Here is a 24,728-nt window from a genome sequence, read left to right as displayed (position 1 = left end):
ACGTTTCTACATAGGGATTAAGCATTTAGAACGAAATCTAATGTCAGAAAATGGCACTTTACTCTTGACATTTTTCGGTTTTTTCAATTTTCTGGAAAATCCTATCATTAGATTTTTTTAAAAATACGATATTCTTGCTTAACTAACGTTTCTACATAGGGATTAAGCATTTAGAACGAAATCTAATGTAGGAAAATGGTACTTTACTCTTGATCGGTACGTTGGGTCTTGGAAAATATTCGGGCGTACGCGGCGCGCTCGGCGCTTTGAACAGCTCCGGTGTCCCCATTATTTTCGATTTACGGCTAAAATAAATTTTTCTAATTTTTTTCAATAACATATTCTTGCTTAAATAACTTTTTTACATAGGGATTAAGCATTTAGAACGATACATTGTTTAAAATAAGGGCACTTTACTCTTGACATTTTACGGTTTTTTCAATTTTCTGAAAAATCCTATCATTAGATTTTTTTAAAAATACGATATTCTTGCTTAACTAACGTTTCTACATAGGGATTAAGCATTTAGAACGAAATCTAATGTCAGAAAATGGCACTTTACTCTTGACATTTTTCGGTCTTTTCAATTTTCTGGAAAATCCTATCATTAGATTTTTTTAAAAATACGATATTCTTGCTTAACTAACGTTTCTACATAGCGATTAAGCATTTAGAACGAAATCTAATGTAGGAAAATGGTACTTTACTCTTGATCGGTACGTTGGGACTTTGAAAATATTCGGGCGTTCCAATCGCTCGTCTGTTGCATCATAGCGCGTCTCGGCGCAATCGACCGATTCGCTCGACCCATTATTTTCGATTTACGGCTAAAATAAATTTTTCTCATTTTATTCAATAACATATTCTTGCTTAGATAACTTTTTTACATAGGGATTAAGCATTTAGAACGATATAATGTTTAAAATAAGGGCACTTTACTCTTGACATTTTACGGTTTTTTCAATTTTCTGAAAAATCCTATCATTAGATTTTTTTAAAAATACGATATTCTTGCTTATCTAACGTTTCTACATAGGGATTAAGCATTTAGAACGAAATCTAATGTCAGAAAATGGCACTTTACTCTTGACATTTTTCGGTTTTTTCAATTTTCTGGAAAATCCTATCATTAGATTTTTTTAAAAATACGATATTCTTGCTTAACTAACGTTTCTACATAGGGATTAAGCATTTAGAACGAAATCTAATGTAGGAAAATGGTACTTTACTCTTGATCGGTACGTTGGGACTTTGAAAATATTCGGGCGTTCCAATCGCTCGTCTGTTGCATCATAGCGCGTCTCGGCGCAATCGACCGATTCGCTCGACCCATTATTTTCGATTTACGGCTAAAATAAATTTTTCTCATTTTATTCAATAACATATTCTTGCTTAGATAACTTTTTTACATAGGGATTAAGCATTTAGAACGATATAATGTTTAAAATAAGGGCACTTTACTCTTGACATTTTACGGTTTTTTCAATTTTCTGAAAAATCCTATCATTAGATTTTTTTAAAAATACGATATTCTTGCTTATCTAACGTTTCTACATAGGGATTAAGCATTTAGAACGAAATCTAATGTCAGAAAATGGCACTTTACTCTTGACATTTTTCGGTTATTTCAATTTTCTGGAAAATCCTATCATTAGATTTTTTTAAAAATACGATATTCTTGCTTAACTAACGTTTCTACATAGGGATTAAGCATTTAGAACGAAATCTAATGTGGGAAAATGGTACTTTACTCTTGATCGGTACGTTGGGACTTTGAAAATATTCGGGCGTTCCAATCGCTCGTCTGTTGCATCATAGCGCGTCTCGGCGCAATCGACCGATTCGCTCGACCCATTATTTTCGATTTACGGCTAAAATAAATTTTTCTCATTTTATTCAATAACATATTCTTGCTTAGATAACTTTTTTACATAGTGATTAAGCATTTAGAACGATATAATGTTTAAAATAAGGGCACTTTACTCTTGACATTTTACGGTTTTTTCAATTTTCTGAAAAATCCTATCATTAGATTTTTTTAAAAATACGATATTCTTGCTTAACTAACGTTTCTACATAGGGATTAAGCATTTAGAACGAAATCTAATGTCAGAAAATGGCACTTTACTCTTGACATTTTTCGGTTTTTTCAATTTTCTGGAAAATCCTATCATTAGATTTTTTTAAAAATACGATATTCTTGCTTAACTAACGTTTCTACATAGGGTTTAAGCATTTAGAACGAAATCTAATGTAGGAAAATGGTACTTTACTCTTGATCGGTACGGTGGGACTTTGAAAATATTCGGGCGTTCCAATCGCTCGTCTGTTGCATCATAGCGCGTCTCGGCGCAATCGACCGATTCGCTCGACCCATTATTTTCGATTTACGGCTAAAATAAATTTTTCTCATTTTATTCAATAACATATTCTTGCTTAGATAACTTTTTTACATAGGGATTAAGCATTTAGAACGATATAATGTTTAAAATAAGGGCACTTTACTCTTGACATTTTACGGTTTTTTCAATTTTCTGAAAAATCCTATCATTAGATTTTTTTAAAAATACGATATTCTTGCTTAACTAACGTTTCTACATAGGGATTAAGCATTTAGAACGAAATCTAATGTCAGAAAATGGCACTTTGCTCTTGACATTTTTCGGTTTTTTCAATTTTCTGGAAAATCCTATCATTAGATTTTTTTAAAAATACGATATTCTTGCTTAACTGACGTTTCTACATAGGGATTAAGCATTTAGAATGAAATCTAATGTAGGAAAATGGTACTTTACTCTTGATCGGTACGTTGGGACTTGGAAAATATTCGGGCGTTCCAATCGCTCGTCTGTTGCATCATAGCGCGTCTCGGCGCAATCGACCGATTCGCTCGACCCATTATTTTCGATTTACGGCTAAAATAAATTTTTCTCATTTTATTCAATAACATATTCTTGCTTAGATAACTTTTTTACATAGGGATTAAGCATTTAGAACGATATAATGTTTAAAATAAGGGCACTTTACTCTTGACATTTTACGGTTTTTTCAATTTTCTGAAAAATCCTATCATTAGATTTTTTTAAAAATACGATATTCTTGCTTATCTAACGTTTCTACATAGGGATTAAGCATTTAGAACGAAATCTAATGTCAGAAAATGGCACTTTACTCTTGACATTTTTCGGTTTTTTCAATTTTCTGGAAAATCCTATCATTAGATTTTTTTAAAAATACGATATTCTTGCTTAACTAACGTTTCTACATAGGGATTAAGCATTTAGAACGAAATCTAATGTAGGAAAATGGTACTTTACTCTTGATCGGTACGTTGGGACTTTGAAAATATTCGGGCGTTCCAATCGCTCGTCTGTTGCATCATAGCGCGTCTCGGCGCAATCGACCGATTCGCTCGACCCATTATTTTCGATTTACGGCTAAAATAAATTTTTCTCATTTTATTCAATAACATATTCTTGCTGAAATAACTTTTTTACGTAGGGATTAAGCATTTAGAACGATACATTGTTTAAAATAAGGGCACTTTACTCTTGACATTTTACGGTTTTTTCAATTTTCTGAAAAATCCTATCATTAGATTTTTTTAAAAATACGATATTCTTGCTTAGCTAACGTTTCTACATAGGGATTAAGCATTTAGAACGAAATCTAATGTCAGAAAATGGCACTTTACTCTTGACATTTTTCGGTTTTTTCAATTTTCTGGAAAATCCTATCATTAGATTTTTTTAAAAATACGATATTCTTGCTTAACTAACGTTTCTACATAGGGTTTAAGCATTTAGAACGAAATCTAATGTAGGAAAATGGTACTTTACTCTTGATCGGTACGGTGGGACTTTGAAAATATTCGGGCGTTCCAATCGCTCGTCTGTTGCATCATAGCGCGTCTCGGCGCAATCGACCGATTCGCTCGACCCATTATTTTCGATTTACGGCTAAAATAAATTTTTCTCATTTTATTCAATAACATATTCTTGCTTAGATAACTTTTTTACATAGGGATTAAGCATTTAGAACGATATAATGTTTAAAATAAGGGCACTTTACTCTTGACATTTTACGGTTTTTTCAATTTTCTGAAAAATCCTATCATTAGATTTTTTTAAAAATACGATATTCTTGCTTAACTAACGTTTCTACATAGGGATTAAGCATTTAGAACGAAATCTAATGTCAGAAAATGGCACTTTGCTCTTGACATTTTTCGGTTTTTTCAATTTTCTGGAAAATCCTATCATTAGATTTTTTTAAAAATACGATATTCTTGCTTAACTGACGTTTCTACATAGGGATTAAGCATTTAGAACGAAATCTAATGTAGGAAAATGGTACTTTACTCTTGATCGGTACGTTGGGACTTGGAAAATATTCGGGCGTACGCGGCGCGCTCGGCGCTTTGAACAGCTCCGGTGTCCCCATTATTTTCGATTTACGGCTAAAATAAATTTTTCTAATTTTTTTCAATAACATATTCTTGCTGAAATAACTTTTTTACGTAGGGATTAAGCATTTAGAACGATACATTGTTTAAAATAAGGGCACTTTACTCTTGACATTTTACGGTTTTTTCAATTTTCTGAAAAATCCTATCATTAGATTTTTTTAAAAATACGATATTCTTGCTTAGCTAACGTTTCTACATAGGGATTAAGCATTTAGAACGAAATCTAATGTCAGAAAATGGCACTTTACTCTTGACATTTTTCGGTTTTTTCAATTTTCTGGAAAATCCTATCATTAGATTTTTTTAAAAATACGATATTCTTGCTTAACTGACGTTTCTACATAGGGATTAAGCATTTAGAACGAAATCTAATGTCAGAAAATGGCACTTTACTCTTGACATTTTTCGGTTTTTTCAATTTTCTGGAAAATCCTATCATTAGATTTTTTTAAAAATACGATATTCTTGCTTAACTGACGTTTCTACATAGGGATTAAGCATTTAGAACGAAATCTAATGTAGGAAAATGGTACTTTACTCTTGATCGGTACGTTGGGACTTAGAAAATATTCGGGCGTACGCGGCGCGCTCGGCGCTTTGAACAGCTCCGGTGTCCCCATTATTTTCGATTTACGGCTAAAATAAATTTTTCTAATTTTTTTCAATAACATATTCTTGCTGAAATAACTTTTTTACGTAGGGATTAAGCATTTAGAACGATACATTGTTTAAAATAAGGGCACTTTACTCTTGACATTTTACGGTTTTTTCAATTTTCTGAAAAATCCTATCATTAGATTTTTTTAAAAATACGATATTCTTGCTTAACTAACGTTTCTACATAGGGATTAAGCATTTAGAACGAAATCTAATGTCAGAAAATGGCACTTTACTCTTGACATTTTTCGGTTTTTTCAATTTTCTGGAAAATCCTATCATTAGATTTTTTTAAAAATACGATATTCTTGCTTAACTAACGTTTCTACATAGGGATTAAGCATTTAGAACGAAATCTAATGTAGGAAAATGGTACTTTACTCTTGATCGGTACGTTGGGACTTTGAAAATATTCGGGCGTTCCAATCGCTCGTCTGTTGCATCATAGCGCGTCTCGGCGCAATCGACCGATTCGCTCGACCCATTATTTTCGATTTACGGCTAAAATAAATTTTTCTCATTTTATTCAATAACATATTCTTGCTTAGATAACTTTTTTACATAGTGATTAAGCATTTAGAACGATATAATGTTTAAAATAAGGGCACTTTACTCTTGACATTTTACGGTTTTTTCAATTTTCTGAAAAATCCTATCATTAGATTTTTTTAAAAATACGATATTCTTGCTTAACTAACGTTTCTACATAGGGATTAAGCATTTAGAACGAAATCTAATGTCAGAAAATGGCACTTTACTCTTGACATTTTTCGGTTTTTTCAATTTTCTGGAAAATCCTATCATTAGATTTTTTTAAAAATACGATATTCTTGCTTAACTAACGTTTCTACATAGGGATTAAGCATTTAGAACGAAATCTAATGTAGGAAAATGGTACTTTACTCTTGATCGGTACGTTGGGACTTTGAAAATATTCGGGCGTTCCAATCGCTCGTCTGTTGCATCATAGCGCGTCTCGGCGCAATCGACCGATTCGCTCGACCCATTATTTTCGATTTACGGCTAAAATAAATTTTTCTCATTTTATTCAATAACATATTCTTGCTTAGATAACTTTTTTACATAGGGATTAAGCATTTAGAACGATATAATGTTTAAAATAAGGGCACTTTACTCTTGACATTTTACGGTTTTTTCAATTTTCTGAAAAATCCTATCATTAGATTTTTTTAAAAATACGATATTCTTGCTTATCTAACGTTTCTACATAGGGATTAAGCATTTAGAACGAAATCTAATGTCAGAAAATGGCACTTTACTCTTGACATTTTTCGGTTTTTTCAATTTTCTGGAAAATCCTATCATTAGATTTTTTTAAAAATACGATATTCTTGCTTAACTGACGTTTCTACATAGGGATTAAGCATTTAGAACGAAATCTAATGTAGGAAAATGGTACTTTACTCTTGATCGGTACGTTGGGACTTGGAAAATATTCGGGCGTACGCGGCGCGCTCGGCGCTTTGAACAGCTCCGGTGTCCCCATTATTTTCGATTTACGGCTAAAATAAATTTTTCTAATTTTTTTCAATAACATATTCTTGCTGAAATAACTTTTTTACGTAGGGATTAAGCATTTAGAACGATACATTGTTTAAAATAAGGGCACTTTACTCTTGACATTTTACGGTTTTTTCAATTTTCTGAAAAATCCTATCATTAGATTTTTTTAAAAATACGATATTCTTGCTTAGCTAACGTTTCTACATAGGGATTAAGCATTTAGAACGAAATCTAATGTCAGAAAATGGCACTTTACTCTTGACATTTTTCGGTTTTTTCAATTTTCTGGAAAATCCTATCATTAGATTTTTTTAAAAATACGATATTCTTGCTTAACTAACGTTTCTACATAGGGATTAAGCATTTAGAACGAAATCTAATGTAGGAAAATGGTACTTTACTCTTGATCGGTACGTTGGGACTTTGAAAATATTCGGGCGTTCCAATCGCTCGTCTGTTGCATCATAGCGCGTCTCGGCGCAATCGACCGATTCGCTCGACCCATTATTTTCGATTTACGGCTAAAATAAATTTTTCTCATTTTATTCAATAACATATTCTTGCTTAGATAACTTTTTTACATAGGGATTAAGCATTTAGAACGATATAATGTTTAAAATAAGGGCACTTTACTCTTGACATTTTACGGTTTTTTCAATTTTCTGAAAAATCCTATCATTAGATTTTTTTAAAAATACGATATTCTTGCTTATCTAACGTTTCTACATAGGGATTAAGCATTTAGAACGAAATCTAATGTCAGAAAATGGCACTTTACTCTTGACATTTTTCGGTTTTTTCAATTTTCTGGAAAATCCTACCATTAGATTTTTTTAAAAATACGATATTCTTGCTTAACTAACGTTTCTACATAGGGATTAAGCATTTAGAACGAAATCTAATGTCAGAAAATGGCACTTTACTCTTGACATTTTTCGGTTTTTTCAATTTTCTGGAAAATCCTATCATTAGATTTTTTTAAAAATACGATATTCTTGCTTATCTAACGTTTCTACATAGGGATTAAGCATTTAGAACGAAATCTAATGTCAGAAAATGGCACTTTACTCTTGACATTTTTCGGTCTTTTCAATTTTCTGAAAAATCCTATCATTAGATTTTTTTAAAAATACGATATTCTTGCTTAACTAACGTTTCTACATAGGGATTAAGCATTTAGAACGAAATCTAATGTCAGAAAATGGCACTTTACTCTTGACATTTTTCGGTTTTTTCAATTTTCTGGAAAATCCTATCATTAGATTTTTTTAAAAATACGATATTCTTGCTTAACTAACGTTTCTACATAGGGATTAAGCATTTAGAACGAAATCTAATGTAGGAAAATGGTACTTTACTCTTGATCGGTACGTTGGGACTTTGAAAATATTCGGGCGTTCCAATCGCTCGTCTGTTGCATCATAGCGCGTCTCGGCGCAATCGACCGATTCGCTCGACCCATTATTTTCGATTTACGGCTAAAATAAATTTTTCTCATTTTATTCAATAACATATTCTTGCTTAGATAACTTTTTTACATAGGGATTAAGCATTTCGAACGATATAATGTTTAAAATAAGGGCACTTTACTCTTGACATTTTACGGTTTTTTCAATTTTCTGAAAAATCCTATCATTAGATTTTTTTAAAAATACGATATTCTTGCTTATCTAACGTTTCTACATAGGGATTAAGCATTTAGAACGAAATCTAATGTCAGAAAATGGCACTTTACTCTTGACATTTTTCGGTTTTTTCAATTTTCTGGAAAATCCTATCATTAGATTTTTTTAAAAATACGATATTCTTGCTTAACTGACGTTTCTACATAGGGATTAAGCATTTAGAACGAAATCTAATGTAGGAAAATGGTACTTTACTCTTGATCGGTACGTTGGGACTTGGAAAATATTCGGGCGTACGCGGCGCGCTCGGCGCTTTGAACAGCTCCGGTGTCCCCATTATTTTCGATTTACGGCTAAAATAAATTTTTCTAATTTTTTTCAATAACATATTCTTGCTGAAATAACTTTTTTACGTAGGGATTAAGCATTTAGAACGATACATTGTTTAAAATAAGGGCACTTTACTCTTGACATTTTACGGTTTTTTCAATTTTCTGAAAAATCCTATCATTAGATTTTTTTAAAAATACGATATTCTTGCTTAGCTAACGTTTCTACATAGGGATTAAGCATTTAGAACGAAATCTAATGTCAGAAAATGGCACTTTACTCTTGACATTTTTCGGTTTTTTCAATTTTCTGGAAAATCCTATCATTAGATTTTTTTAAAAATACGATATTCTTGCTTAACTAACGTTTCTACATAGGGATTAAGCATTTAGAACGAAATCTAATGTAGGAAAATGGTACTTTACTCTTGATCGGTACGTTGGGACTTTGAAAATATTCGGGCGTTCCAATCGCTCGTCTGTTGCATCATAGCGCGTCTCGGCGCAATCGACCGATTCGCTCGACCCATTATTTTCGATTTACGGCTAAAATAAATTTTTCTCATTTTATTCAATAACATATTCTTGCTTAGATAACTTTTTTACATATGGATTAAGCATTTCGAACGATATAATGTTTAAAATAAGGGCACTTTACTCTTGACATTTTACGGTTTTTTCAATTTTCTGAAAAATCCTATCATTAGATTTTTTTAAAAATACGATATTCTTGCTTAACTAACGTTTCTACATAGGGATTAAGCATTTAGAACGAAATCTAATGTCAGAAAATGGCACTTTACTCTTGACATTTTTCGGTTTTTTCAATTTTCTGGAAAATCCTATCATTAGATTTTTTTAAAAATACGATATTCTTGCTTAACTAACGTTTCTACATAGGGATTAAGCATTTAGAACGAAATCTAATGTAGGAGAATGGTACTTTACTCTTGATCGGTACGTTGGGACTTGGAAAATATTCGGGCGTACGCGGCGCGCTCGGCGCTTTGAACAGCTCCGGTGTCCCCATTATTTTCGATTTACGGCTAAAATAAATTTTTCTCATTTTATTCAATAACATATTCTTGCTTAGATAACTTTTTTACATAGGGATTAAGCATTTAGAACGATATAATGTTTAAAATAAGGGCACTTTACTCTTGACATTTTACGGTTTTTTCAATTTTCTGAAAAATCCTATCATTAGATTTTTTTAAAAATACGATATTCTTGCTTATCTAACGTTTCTACATAGGGATTAAGCATTTAGAACGAAATCTAATGTCAGAAAATGGCACTTTACTCTTGACATTTTTCGGTTTTTTCAATTTTCTGGAAAATCCTATCATTAGATTTTTTTAAAAATACGATATTCTTGCTTAACTAACGTTTCTACATAGGGATTAAGCATTTAGAACGAAATCTAATGTAGGAAAATGGTACTTTACTCTTGATCGGTACGTTGGGACTTAGAAAATATTCGGGCGTACGCGGCGCGCTCGGCGCTTTGAACAGCTCCGGTGTCCCCATTATTTTCGATTTACGGCTAAAATAAATTTTTCTAATTTTTTTCAATAACATATTCTTGCTGAAATAACTTTTTTACGTAGGGATTAAGCATTTAGAACGATACATTGTTTAAAATAAGGGCACTTTACTCTTGACATTTTACGGTTTTTTCAATTTTCTGAAAAATCCTATCATTAGATTTTTTTAAAAATACGATATTCTTGCTTAACTAACGTTTCTACATAGGGATTAAGCATTTAGAACGAAATCTAATGTCAGAAAATGGCACTTTACTCTTGACATTTTTCGGTTTTTTCAATTTTCTGGAAAATCCTATCATTAGATTTTTTTAAAAATACGATATTCTTGCTTAACTAACGTTTCTACATAGGGATTAAGCATTTAGAACGAAATCTAATGTAGGAAAATGGTACTTTACTCTTGATCGGTACGTTGGGACTTTGAAAATATTCGGGCGTTCCAATCGCTCGTCTGTTGCATCATAGCGCGTCTCGGCGCAATCGACCGATTCGCTCGACCCATTATTTTCGATTTACGGCTAAAATAAATTTTTCTCATTTTATTCAATAACATATTCTTGCTTAGATAACTTTTTTACATAGGGATTAAGCATTTAGAACGATATAATGTTTAAAATAAGGGCACTTTACTCTTGACATTTTACGGTTTTTTCAATTTTCTGAAAAATCCTATCATTAGATTTTTTTAAAAATACGATATTCTTGCTTAACTAACGTTTCTACATTGGGATTAAGCATTTAGAACGAAATCTAATGTCAGAAAATGGCACTTTACTCTTGACATTTTTCGGTTTTTTCAATTTTCTGGAAAATCCTATCATTAGATTTTTTTAAAAATACGATATTCTTGCTTAACTAACGTTTCTACATAGGGATTAAGCATTTAGAACGAAATCTAATGTAGGAAAATGGTACTTTACTCTTGATCGGTACGTTGGGACTTTGAAAATATTCGGGCGTTCCAATCGCTCGTCTGTTGCATCATAGCGCGTCTCGGCGCAATCGACCGATTCGCTCGACCCATTATTTTCGATTTACGGCTAAAATAAATTTTTCTCATTTTATTCAATAACATATTCTTGCTTAGATAACTTTTTTACATAGGGATTAAGCATTTAGAACGATATAATGTTTAAAATAAGGGCACTTTACTCTTGACATTTTACGGTTTTTTCAATTTTCTGAAAAATCCTATCATTAGATTTTTTTAAAAATACGATATTCTTGCTTATCTAACGTTTCTACATAGGGATTAAGCATTTAGAACGAAATCTAATGTCAGAAAATGGCACTTTACTCTTGACATTTTTCGGTTTTTTCAATTTTCTGAAAAATCCTATCATTAGATTTTTTTAAAAATACGATATTCTTGCTTAACTAACGTTTCTACATAGGGATTAAGCATTTAGAACGAAATCTAATGTCAGAAAATGGCACTTTACTCTTGACATTTTTCGGTTTTTTCAATTTTCTGGAAAATCCTATCATTAGATTTTTTTAAAAATACGATATTCTTGCTTATCTAACGTTTCTACATAGGGATTAAGCATTTAGAACGAAATCTAATGTCAGAAAATGGCACTTTACTCTTGACATTTTTCGGTTTTTTCAATTTTCTGGAAAATCCTATCATTAGATTTTTTTAAAAATACGATATTCTTGCTTAACTAACGTTTCTACATAGGGATTAAGCATTTAGAACGAAATCTAATGTCAGAAAATGGCACTTTACTCTTGACATTTTTCGGTTTTTTCAATTTTCTGGAAAATCCTATCATTAGATTTTTTTAAAAATACGATATTCTTGCTTATCTAACGTTTCTACATAGGGATTAAGCATTTAGAACGAAATCTAATGTCAGAAAATGGCACTTTACTCTTGACATTTTTCGGTCTTTTCAATTTTCTGAAAAATCCTATCATTAGATTTTTTTAAAAATACGATATTCTTGCTTAACTAACGTTTCTACATAGGGATTAAGCATTTAGAACGAAATCTAATGTCAGAAAATGGCACTTTACTCTTGACATTTTTCGGTTTTTTCAATTTTCTGGAAAATCCTATCATTAGATTTTTTTAAAAATACGATATTCTTGCTTATCTAACGTTTCTACATAGGGATTAAGCATTTAGAACGAAATCTAATGTCAGAAAATGGCACTTTACTCTTGACATTTTTCGGTTTTTTCAATTTTCTGAAAAATCCTATCATTAGATTTTTTTAAAAATACGATATTCTTGCTTAACTAACGTTTCTACATAGGGATTAAGCATTTAGAACGAAATCTAATGTCAGAAAATGGCACTTTACTCTTGACATTTTTCGGTTTTTTCAATTTTCTGGAAAATCCTATCATTAGATTTTTTTAAAAATACGATATTCTTGCTTATCTAACGTTTCTACATAGGGATTAAGCATTTAGAACGAAATCTAATGTCAGAAAATGGCACTTTACTCTTGACATTTTTCGGTTTTTTCAATTTTCTGAAAAATCCTATCATTAGATTTTTTTAAAAATACGATATTCTTGCTTAACTAACGTTTCTACATAGGGATTAAGCATTTAGAACGAAATCTAATGTCAGAAAATGGCACTTTACTCTTGACATTTTTCGGTTTTTTCAATTTTCTGGAAAATCCTATCATTAGATTTTTTTAAAAATACGATATTCTTGCTTAACTAACGTTTCTACATAGGGATTAAGCATTTAGAACGAAATCTAATGTCATAAAATGGCACTTTACTCTTGACATTTTTCGGTTTTATCAATTTTCTGGAAAATCCTATCATTAGATTTTTTTAAAAATACGATATTCTTGCTTAACTAACGTTTCTACATAGGGATTAAGCATTTAGAACGAAATCTAATGTAGGAAAATGGTACTTTACTCTTGATCGGTACGTTGGGACTTTGAAAATATTCGGGCGTTCCAATCGCTCGTCTGTTGCATCATAGCGCGTCTCGGCGCAATCGACCGATTCGCTCGACCCATTATTTTCGATTTACGGCTAAAATAAATTTTTCTCATTTTATTCAATAACATATTCTTGCTTAGATAACTTTTTTACATAGGGATTAAGCATTTCGAACGATATAATGTTTAAAATAAGGGCACTTTACTCTTGACATTTTACGGTTTTTTCAATTTTCTGAAAAATCCTATCATTAGATTTTTTTAAAAATACGATATTCTTGCTTATCTAACGTTTCTACATAGGGATTAAGCATTTAGAACGAAATCTAATGTCAGAAAATGGCACTTTACTCTTGACATTTTTCGGTTTTTTCAATTTTCTGGAAAATCCTATCATTAGATTTTTTTAAAAATACGATATTCTTGCTTAACTAACGTTTCTACATAGGGATTAAGCATTTAGAACGAAATCTAATGTCAGAAAATGGCACTTTACTCTTGACATTTTTCGGTTTTTTCAATTTTCTGGAAAATCCTATCATTAGATTTTTTTAAAAATACGATATTCTTGCTTATCTAACGTTTCTACATAGGGATTAAGCATTTAGAACGAAATCTAATGTCAGAAAAAGGCACTTTACTCTTGACATTTTTCGGTCTTTTCAATTTTCTGAAAAATCCTATCATTAGATTTTTTTAAAAATACGATATTCTTGCTTAACTAACGTTTCTACATAGGGATTAAGCATTTAGAACGAAATCTAATGTCAGAAAATGGCACTTTACTCTTGACATTTTTCGGTTTTTTCAATTTTCTGGAAAATCCTATCATTAGATTTTTTTAAAAATACGATATTCTTGCTTAACTAACGTTTCTACATAGGGATTAAGCATTTAGAACGAAATCTAATGTCAGAAAATGGCACTTTACTCTTGACATTTTTCGGTTTTATCAATTTTCTGGAAAATCCTATCATTAGATTTTTTTAAAAATACGATATTCTTGCTTAACTAACGTTTCTACATAGGGATTAAGCATTTAGAACGAAATCTAATGTAGGAAAATGGTACTTTACTCTTGATCGGTACGTTGGGACTTTGAAAATATTCGGGCGTTCCAATCGCTCGTCTGTTGCATCATAGCGCGTCTCGGCGCAATCGACCGATTCGCTCGACCCATTATTTTCGATTTACGGCTAAAATAAATTTTTCTCATTTTATTCAATAACATATTCTTGCTTAGATAACTTTTTTACATAGGGATTAAGCATTTCGAACGATATAATGTTTAAAATAAGGGCACTTTACTCTTGACATTTTACGGTTTTTTCAATTTTCTGAAAAATCCTATCATTAGATTTTTTTAAAAATACGATATTCTTGCTTATCTAACGTTTCTACATAGGGATTAAGCATTTAGAACGAAATCTAATGTCAGAAAATGGCACTTTACTCTTGACATTTTTCGGTTTTTTCAATTTTCTGGAAAATCCTATCATTAGATTTTTTTAAAAATACGATATTCTTGCTTAACTAACGTTTCTACATAGGGATTAAGCATTTAGAACGAAATCTAATGTAGGAAAATGGTACTTTACTCTTGATCGGTACGTTGGGTCTTGGAAAATATTCGGGCGTACGCGGCGCGCTCGGCGCTTTGAACAGCTCCGGTGTCCCCATTATTTTCGATTTACGGCTAAAATAAATTTTTCTAATTTTTTTCAATAACATATTCTTGCTTAAATAACTTTTTTACATAGGGATTAAGCATTTAGAACGATACATTGTTTAAAATAAGGGCACTTTACTCTTGACATTTTACGGTTTTTTCAATTTTCTGAAAAATCCTATCATTAGATTTTTTTAAAAATACGATATTCTTGCTTAACTAACGTTTCTACATAGGGATTAAGCATTTAGAACGAAATCTAATGTCAGAAAATGGCACTTTACTCTTGACATTTTTCGGTTTTTTCAATTTTCTGGAAAATCCTATCATTAGATTTTTTTAAAAATACGATATTCTTGCTTAACTAACGTTTCTACATAGGGATTAAGCATTTAGAACGAAATCTAATGTAGGAAAATGGTACTTTACTCTTGATCGGTACGTTGGGACTTTGAAAATATTCGGGCGTTCCAATCGCTCGTCTGTTGCATCATAGCGCGTCTCGGCGCAATCGACCGATTCGCTCGACCCATTATTTTCGATTTACGGCTAAAATAAATTTTTCTCATTTTATTCAATAACATATTCTTGCTTAGATAACTTTTTTACATAGGGATTAAGCATTTCGAACGATATAATGTTTAAAATAAGGGCACTTTACTCTTGACATTTTACGGTTTTTTCAATTTTCTGAAAAATCCTATCATTAGATTTTTTTAAAAATACGATATTCTTGCTTATCTAACGTTTCTACATAGGGATTAAGCATTTAGAACGAAATCTAATGTCAGAAAATGGCACTTTACTCTTGACATTTTTCGGTTTTTTCAATTTTCTGGAAAATCCTATCATTAGATTTTTTTAAAAATACGATATTCTTGCTTAACTAACGTTTCTACATAGGGATTAAGCATTTAGAACGAAATCTAATGTAGGAAAATGGTACTTTACTCTTGATCGGTACGTTGGGTCTTGGAAAATATTCGGGCGTACGCGGCGCGCTCGGCGCTTTGAACAGCTCCGGTGTCCCCATTATTTTCGATTTACGGCTAAAATAAATTTTTCTAATTTTTTTCAATAACATATTCTTGCTTAAATAACTTTTTTACATAGGGATTAAGCATTTAGAACGATACATTGTTTAAAATAAGGGCACTTTACTCTTGACATTTTACGGTTTTTTCAATTTTCTGAAAAATCCTATCATTAGATTTTTTTAAAAATACGATATTCTTGCTTAACTAACGTTTCTACATAGGGATTAAGCATTTAGAACGAAATCTAATGTCAGAAAATGGCACTTTACTCTTGACATTTTTCGGTTTTTTCAATTTTCTGGAAAATCCTATCATTAGATTTTTTTAAAAATACGATATTCTTGCTTAACTAACGTTTCTACATAGGGATTAAGCATTTAGAACGAAATCTAATGTAGGAAAATGGTACTTTACTCTTGATCGGTACGTTGGGACTTTGAAAATATTCGGGCGTTCCAATCGCTCGTCTGTTGCATCATAGCGCGTCTCGGCGCAATCGACCGATTCGCTCGACCCATTATTTTCGATTTACGGCTAAAATAAATTTTTCTCATTTTATTCAATAACATATTCTTGCTTAGATAACTTTTTTACATAGGGATTAAGCATTTCGAACGATATAATGTTTAAAATAAGGGCACTTTACTCTTGACATTTTACGGTTTTTTCAATTTTCTGAAAAATCCTATCATTAGATTTTTTTAAAAATACGATATTCTTGCTTATCTAACGTTTCTACATAGGGATTAAGCATTTAGAACGAAATCTAATGTCAGAAAATGGCACTTTACTCTTGACATTTTTCGGTTTTTTCAATTTTCTGGAAAATCCTATCATTAGATTTTTTTAAAAATACGATATTCTTGCTTAACTAACGTTTCTACATAGGGATTAAGCATTTAGAACGAAATCTAATGTAGGAAAATGGTACTTTACTCTTGATCGGTACGTTGGGACTTTGAAAATATTCGGGCGTTCCAATCGCTCGTCTGTTGCATCATAGCGCGTCTCGGCGCAATCGACCGATTCGCTCGACCCATTATTTTCGATTTACGGCTAAAATAAATTTTTCTCATTTTATTCAATAACATATTCTTGCTTAGATAACTTTTTTACATAGGGATTAAGCATTTAGAACGATATAATGTTTAAAATAAGGGCACTTTACTCTTGACATTTTACGGTTTTTCCAATTTTCTGAAAAATCCTATCATTAGATTTTTTTAAAAATACGATATTCTTGCTTATCTAACGTTTCTACATAGGGATTAAGCATTTAGAACGAAATCTAATGTCAGAAAATGGCACTTTACTCTTGACATTTTTCGGTTTTTTCAATTTTCTGAAAAATCCTATCATTAGATTTTTTTAAAAATACGATATTCTTGCTTAACTAACGTTTCTACATAGGGATTAAGCATTTAGAACGAAATCTAATGTCAGAAAATGGCACTTTACTCTTGACATTTTTCGGTTTTTTCAATTTTCTGGAAAATCCTATCATTAGATTTTTTTAAAAATACGATATTCTTGCTTATCTAACGTTTCTACATAGGGATTAAGCATTTAGAACGAAATCTAATGTCAGAAAATGGCACTTTACTCTTGACATTTTTCGGTTTTTTCAATTTTCTGAAAAATCCTATCATTAGATTTTTTTAAAAATACGATATTCTTGCTTAACTAACGTTTCTACATAGGGATTAAGCATTTAGAACGAAATCTAATGTCAGAAAATGGCACTTTACTCTTGACATTTTTCGGTTTTTTCAATTTTCTGGAAAATCCTATCATTAGATTTTTTTAAAAATACGATATTCTTGCTTAACTAACGTTTCTACATAGGGATTAAGCATTTAGAACGAAATCTAATGTCAGAAAATGGCACTTTACTCTTGACATTTTTCGGTTTTATCAATTTTCTGGAAAATCCTATCATTAGATTTTTTTAAAAATACGATATTCTTGCTTAACTAACGTTTCTACATAGGGATTAAGCATTTAGAACGAAATCTAATGTAGGAAAATGGTACTTTACTCTTGATCGGTACGTTGGGACTTTGAAAATATTCGGGCGTTCCAATCGCTCGTCTGTTGCATCATAGCGCGTCTCGGCGCAATCGACCGACTCGCTCGACCCATTATTTTCGATTTACGGCTAAAATAAATTTTTCTCATTTTATTCAATAACATATTCTTGCTTAGATAACTTTTTTACATAGGGATTAAGCATTTCGAACGATATAATGTTTAAAATAAGGGCACTTTACTCTTGACATTTTACGGTTTTTTCAATTTTCTGAAAAATCCTATCATTAGATTTTTTTAAAAATACGATATTCTTGCTTATCTAACGTTTCTACATAGGGATTAAGCATTTAGAACGAAATCTAATGTCAGAAAATGGCACTTTACTCTTGACATTTTTCGGTTTTTTCAATTTTCTGGAAAATCCTATCATTAGATTTTTTTAAAAATACGATATTCTTGCTTAACTAACGTTTCTACATAGGGATTAAGCATTTAGAACGAAATCTAATGTCAGAAAATGGCACTTTACTCTTGACATTTTTCGGTTTTTTCAATTTTCTGGAAAATCCTATCATTAGATTTTTTTAAAAATACGATATTCTTGCTTATCTAACGTTTCTACATAGGGATTAAGCATTTAGAACGAAATCTAATGTCAGAAAATGGCACTTTACTCTTGACATTTTTCGGTCTTTTCAATTTTCTGAAAAATCCTATCATTAGATTTTTTTAAAAATACGATATTCTTGCTTAACTAACGTTTCTACATAGGGATTAAGCATTTAGAACGAAATCTAATGTCAGAAAATGGCACTTTACTCTTGACATTTTTCGGTTTTTTCAATTTTCTGGAAAATCCTATCATTAGATTTTTTTAAAAATACGATATTCTTGCTTAACTAACGTTTCTACATAGGGATTAAGCATTTAGAACGAAATCTAATGTCAGAAAATGGCACTTTACTCTTGACATTTTTCGGTTTTATCAATTTTCTGGAAAATCCTATCATTAGATTTTTTTAAAAATACGATATTCTTGCTTAACTAACGTTTCTACATAGGGATTAAGCATTTAGAACGAAATCTAATGTAGGAAAATGGTACTTTACTCTTGATCGGTACGTTGGGACTTTGAAAATATTCGGGCGTTCCAATCGCTCGTCTGTTGCATCATAGCGCGTCTCGGCGCAATCGACCGATTCGCTCGACCCATTATTTTCGATTTACGGCTAAAATAAATTTTTCTCATTTTATTCAATAACATATTCTTGCTTAGATAACTTTTTTACATAGGGATTAAGCATTTCGAACGATATAATGTTTAAAATAAGGGCACTTTACTCTTGACATTTTACGGTTTTTTCAATTTTCTGAAAAATCCTATCATTAGATTTTTTTAAAAATACGATATTCTTGCTTATCTAACGTTTCTACATAGGGATTAAGCATTTAGAACGAAATCTAATGTCAGAAAATGGCACTTTACTCTTGACATTTTTCGGTTTTTTCAATTTTCTGGAAAATCCTATCATTAGATTTTTTTAAAAATACGATATTCTTGCTTAACTAACGTTTCTACATAGGGATTAAGCATTTAGAACGAAATCTAATGTAGGAAAATGGTACTTTACTCTTGATCGGTACGTTGGGTCTTGGAAAATATTCGGGCGTACGCGGCGCGCTCGGCGCTTTGAACAGCTCCGGTGTCCCCATTATTTTCGATTTACGGCTAAAATAAATTTTTCTAATTTTTTTCAATAACATATTCTTGCTTAAATAACTTTTTTACATAGGGATTAAGCATTTAGAACGATACATTGTTTAAAATAAGGGCACTTTACTCTTGACATTTTACGGTTTTTTCAATTTTCTGAAAAATCCTATCATTAGATTTTTTTAAAAATACGATATTCTTGCTTAACTAACGTTTCTACATAGGGATTAAGCATTTAGAACGAAATCTAATGTCAGAAAATGGCACTTTACTCTTGACATTTTTCGGTTTTTTCAATTTTCTGGAAAATCCTATCATTAGATTTTTTTAAAAATACGATATTCTTGCTTAACTAACGTTTCTACATAGGGATTAAGCATTTAGAACGAAATCTAATGTAGGAAAATGGTACTTTACTCTTGATCGGTACGTTGGGACTTTGAAAATATTCGGGCGTTCCAATCGCTCGTCTGTTGCATCATAGCGCGTCTCGGCGCAATCGACCGATTCGCTCGACCCATTATTTTCGATTTACGGCTAAAATAAATTTTTCTCATTTTATTCAATAACATATTCTTGCTTAGATAACTTTTTTACATAGGGATTAAGCATTTCGAACGATATAATGTTTAAAATAAGGGCACTTTACTCTTGACATTTTACGGTTTTTTCAATTTTCTGAAAAATCCTATCATTAGATTTTTTTAAAAATACGATATTCTTGCTTATCTAACGTTTCTACATAGGGATTAAGCATTTAGAACGAAATCTAATGTCAGAAAATGGCACTTTACTCTTGACATTTTTCGGTTTTTTCAATTTTCTGGAAAATCCTATCATTAGATTTTTTTAAAAATACGATATTCTTGCTTAACTAACGTTTCTACATAGGGATTAAGCATTTAGAACGAAATCTAATGTAGGAAAATGGTACTTTACTCTTGATCGGTACGTTGGGACTTTGAAAATATTCGGGCGTTCCAATCGCTCGTCTGTTGCATCATAGCGCGTCTCGGCGCAATCGACCGATTCGCTCGACCCATTATTTTCGATTTACGGCTAAAATAAATTTTTCTCATTTTATTCAATAACATATTCTTGCTTAGATAACTTTTTTACATAGGGATTAAGCATTTAGAACGATATAATGTTTAAAATAAGGGCACTTTACTCTTGACATTTTACGGTTTTTTCAATTTTCTGAAAAATCCTATCATTAGATTTTTTTAAAAATACGATATTCTTGCTTATCTAACGTTTCTACATAGGGATTAAGCATTTAGAACGAAATCTAATGTCAGAAAATGGCACTTTACTCTTGACATTTTTCGGTTTTTTCAATTTTCTGGAAAATCCTATCATTAGATTTTTTTAAAAATACGATATTCTTGCTTAACTAACGTTTCTACATAGAGATTAAGCATTTAGAACGAAATCTAATGTAGGAAAATGGTACTTTACTCTTGATCGGTACGATGGGACTTTGAAAATATTCGGGCGTTCCAATCGCTCGTCTGTTGCATCATAGCGCGTCTCGGCGCAATCGACCGATTCGCTCGACCCATTATTTTCGATTTACGGCTAAAATAAATTTTTCTCATTTTATTCAATAACATATTCTTGCTTAGATAACTTTTTTACATAGGGATTAAGCATTTCGAACGATATAATGTTTAAAATAAGGGCACTTTACTCTTGACATTTTACGGTTTTTTCAATTTTCTGAAAAATCCTATCATTAGATTTTTTTAAAAATACGATATTCTTGCTTATCTAACGTTTCTACATAGGGATTAAGCATTTAGAACGAAATCTAATGTCAGAAAATGGCACTTTACTCTTGACATTTTTCGGTTTTTTCAATTTTCTGGAAAATCCTATCATTAGATTTTTTTAAAAATACGATATTCTTGCTTAACTAACGTTTCTACATAGGGATTAAGCATTTAGAACGAAATCTAATGTAGGAAAATGGTACTTTACTCTTGATCGGTACGTTGGGACTTTGAAAATATTCGGGCGTTCCAATCGCTCGTCTGTTGCATCATAGCGCGTCTCGGCGCAATCGACCGATTCGCTCGACCCATTATTTTCGATTTACGGCTAAAATAAATTTTTCTCATTTTATTCAATAACATATTCTTGCTTAGATAACTTTTTTACATAGGGATTAAGCATTTAGAACGATATAATGTTTAAAATAAGGGCACTTTACTCTTGACATTTTACGGTTTTTTCAATTTTCTGAAAAATCCTATCATTAGATTTTTTTAAAAATACGATATTCTTGCTTATCTAACGTTTCTACATAGGGATTAAGCATTTAGAACGAAATCTAATGTCAGAAAATGGCACTTTACTCTTGACATTTTTCGGTTTTTTCAATTTTCTGGAAAATCCTATCATTAGATTTTTTTAAAAATACGATATTCTTGCTTAACTAACGTTTCTACATAGGGATTAAGCATTTAGAACGAAATCTAATGTAGGAAAATGGTACTTTACTCTTGATCGGTACGTTGGGACTTTGAAAATATTCGGGCGTTCCAATCGCTCGTCTGTTGCATCATAGCGCGTCTCGGCGCAATCGACCGATTCGCTCGACCCATTATTTTCGATTTACGGCTAAAATAAATTTTTCTCATTTTATTCAATAACATATTCTTGCTTAGATAACTTTTTTACATAGGGATTAAGCATTTCGAACGATATAATGTTTAAAATAAGGGCACTTTACTCTTGACATTTTACGGTTTTTTCAATTTTCTGAAAAATCCTATCATTAGATTTTTTTAAAAATACGATATTCTTGCTTATCTAACGTTTCTACATAGGGATTAAGCATTTAGAACGAAATCTAATGTCAGAAAATGGCACTTTACTCTTGACATTTTTCGGTTTTTTCAATTTTCTGGAAAATCCTATCATTAGATTTTTTTAAAAATACGATATTCTTGCTTAACTAACGTTTCTACATAGGGATTAAGCATTTAGAACGAAATCTAATGTGGGAAAATGGTACTTTACTCTTGATCGGTACGTTGGGACTTTGAAAATATTCGGGCGTTCCAATCGCTCGTCTGTTGCATCATAGCGCGTCTCGGCGCAATCGACCGATTCGCTCGACCCATTATTTTCGATTTACGGCTAAAATAAATTTTTCTCATTTTATTCAATAACATATTCTTGCTGAAATAACTTTTGTACGTAGGGATTAAGCATTTAGAACGATATAATGTTTAAAATAAGGGCACTTTACTCTTGACATTTTACGGTTTTTTCAATTTTCTGAAAAATCCTATCATTAGATTTTTTTAAAAATACGATATTCTTGCTTAACTAACGTTTCTACATAGGGATTAAGCATTTAGAACGAAATCTAATGTCAGAAAATGGCACTTTGCTCTTGACATTTTTCGGTTTTTTCAATTTTCTGGAAAATCCTATCATTAGATTTTTTTAAAAATACGATATTCTTGCTTAACTAACGTTTCTACATAGGGATTAAGCATTTAGAACGAAATCTAATGTCAGAAAATGGCACTTTACTCTTGACATTTTTCGGTTTTATCAATTTTCTGGAAAATCCTATCATTAGATTTTTTTAAAAATACGATATTCTTGCTTAACTAACGTTTCTACATAGGGTTTAAGCATTTAGAACGAAATCTAATGTAGGAAAATGGTACTTTACTCTTGATCGGTACGGTGGGACTTTGAAAATATTCGGGCGTTCCAATCGCTCGTCTGTTGCATCATAGCGCGTCTCGGCGCAATCGACCGATTCGCTCGACCCATTATTTTCGATTTACGGCTAAAATAAATTTTTCTCATTTTATTCAATAACATATTCTTGCTTAGATAACTTTTTTACATAGGGATTAAGCATTTAGAACGATATAATGTTTAAAATAAGGGCACTTTACTCTTGACATTTTACGGTTTTTTCAATTTTCTGAAAAATCCTATCATTAGATTTTTTTAAAAATACGATATTCTTGCTTAACTAACGTTTCTACATAGGGATTAAGCATTTAGAACGAAATCTAATGTCAGAAAATGGCACTTTGCTCTTGACATTTTTCGGTTTTTTCAATTTTCTGGAAAATCCTATCATTAGATTTTTTTAAAAATACGATATTCTTGCTTAACTGACGTTTCTACATAGGGATTAAGCATTTAGAATGAAATCTAATGTAGGAAAATGGTACTTTACTCTTGATCGGTACGTTGGGACTTGGAAAATATTCGGGCGTACGCGGCGCGCTCGGCGCTTTGAACAGCTCCGGTGTCCCCATTATTTTCGATTTACGGCTAAAATAAATTTTTCTAATTTTTTTCAATAACATATTCTTGCTTAAATAACTTTTTTACATAGGGATTAAGCATTTAGAACGATACATTGTTTAAAATAAGGGCACTTTACTCTTGACATTTTACGGTTTTTTCAATTTTCTGAAAAATCCTATCATTAGATTTTTTTAAAAATACGATATTCTTGCTTAACTAACGTTTCTACATAGGGATTAAGCATTTAGAACGAAATCTAATGTCAGAAAATGGCACTTTACTCTTGACATTTTTCGGTTTTTTCAATTTTCTGGAAAATCCTATCATTAGATTTTTTTAAAAATACGATATTCTTGCTTAACTGACGTTTCTACATAGGGATTAAGCATTTAGAACGAAATCTAATGTCAGAAAATGGCACTTTACTCTTGACATTTTTCGGTTTTTTCAATTTTCTGGAAAATCCTATCATTAGATTTTTTTAAAAATACGATATTCTTGCTTAACTGACGTTTCTACATAGGGATTAAGCATTTAGAACGAAATCTAATGTAGGAAAATGGTACTTTACTCTTGATCGGTACGTTGGGACTTAGAAAATATTCGGGCGTACGCGGCGCGCTCGGCGCTTTGAACAGCTCCGGTGTCCCCATTATTTTCGATTTACGGCTAAAATAAATTTTTCTAATTTTTTTCAATAACATATTCTTGCTGAAATAACTTTTTTACGTAGGGATTAAGCATTTAGAACGATACATTGTTTAAAATAAGGGCACTTTACTCTTGACATTTTACGGTTTTTTCAATTTTCTGAAAAATCCTATCATTAGATTTTTTTAAAAATACGATATTCTTGCTTAACTAACGTTTCTACATAGGGATTAAGCATTTAGAACGAAATCTAATGTCAGAAAAT

Source organism: Megalopta genalis, unplaced genomic scaffold (assembly GCF_051020955.1).
Source record: "Megalopta genalis isolate 19385.01 unplaced genomic scaffold, iyMegGena1_principal scaffold0022, whole genome shotgun sequence".
NCBI classification, from domain to species: Eukaryota; Metazoa; Arthropoda; class Insecta; order Hymenoptera; family Halictidae; genus Megalopta; species Megalopta genalis.
Note: the sequence above shows the minus strand (reverse complement) of the source record.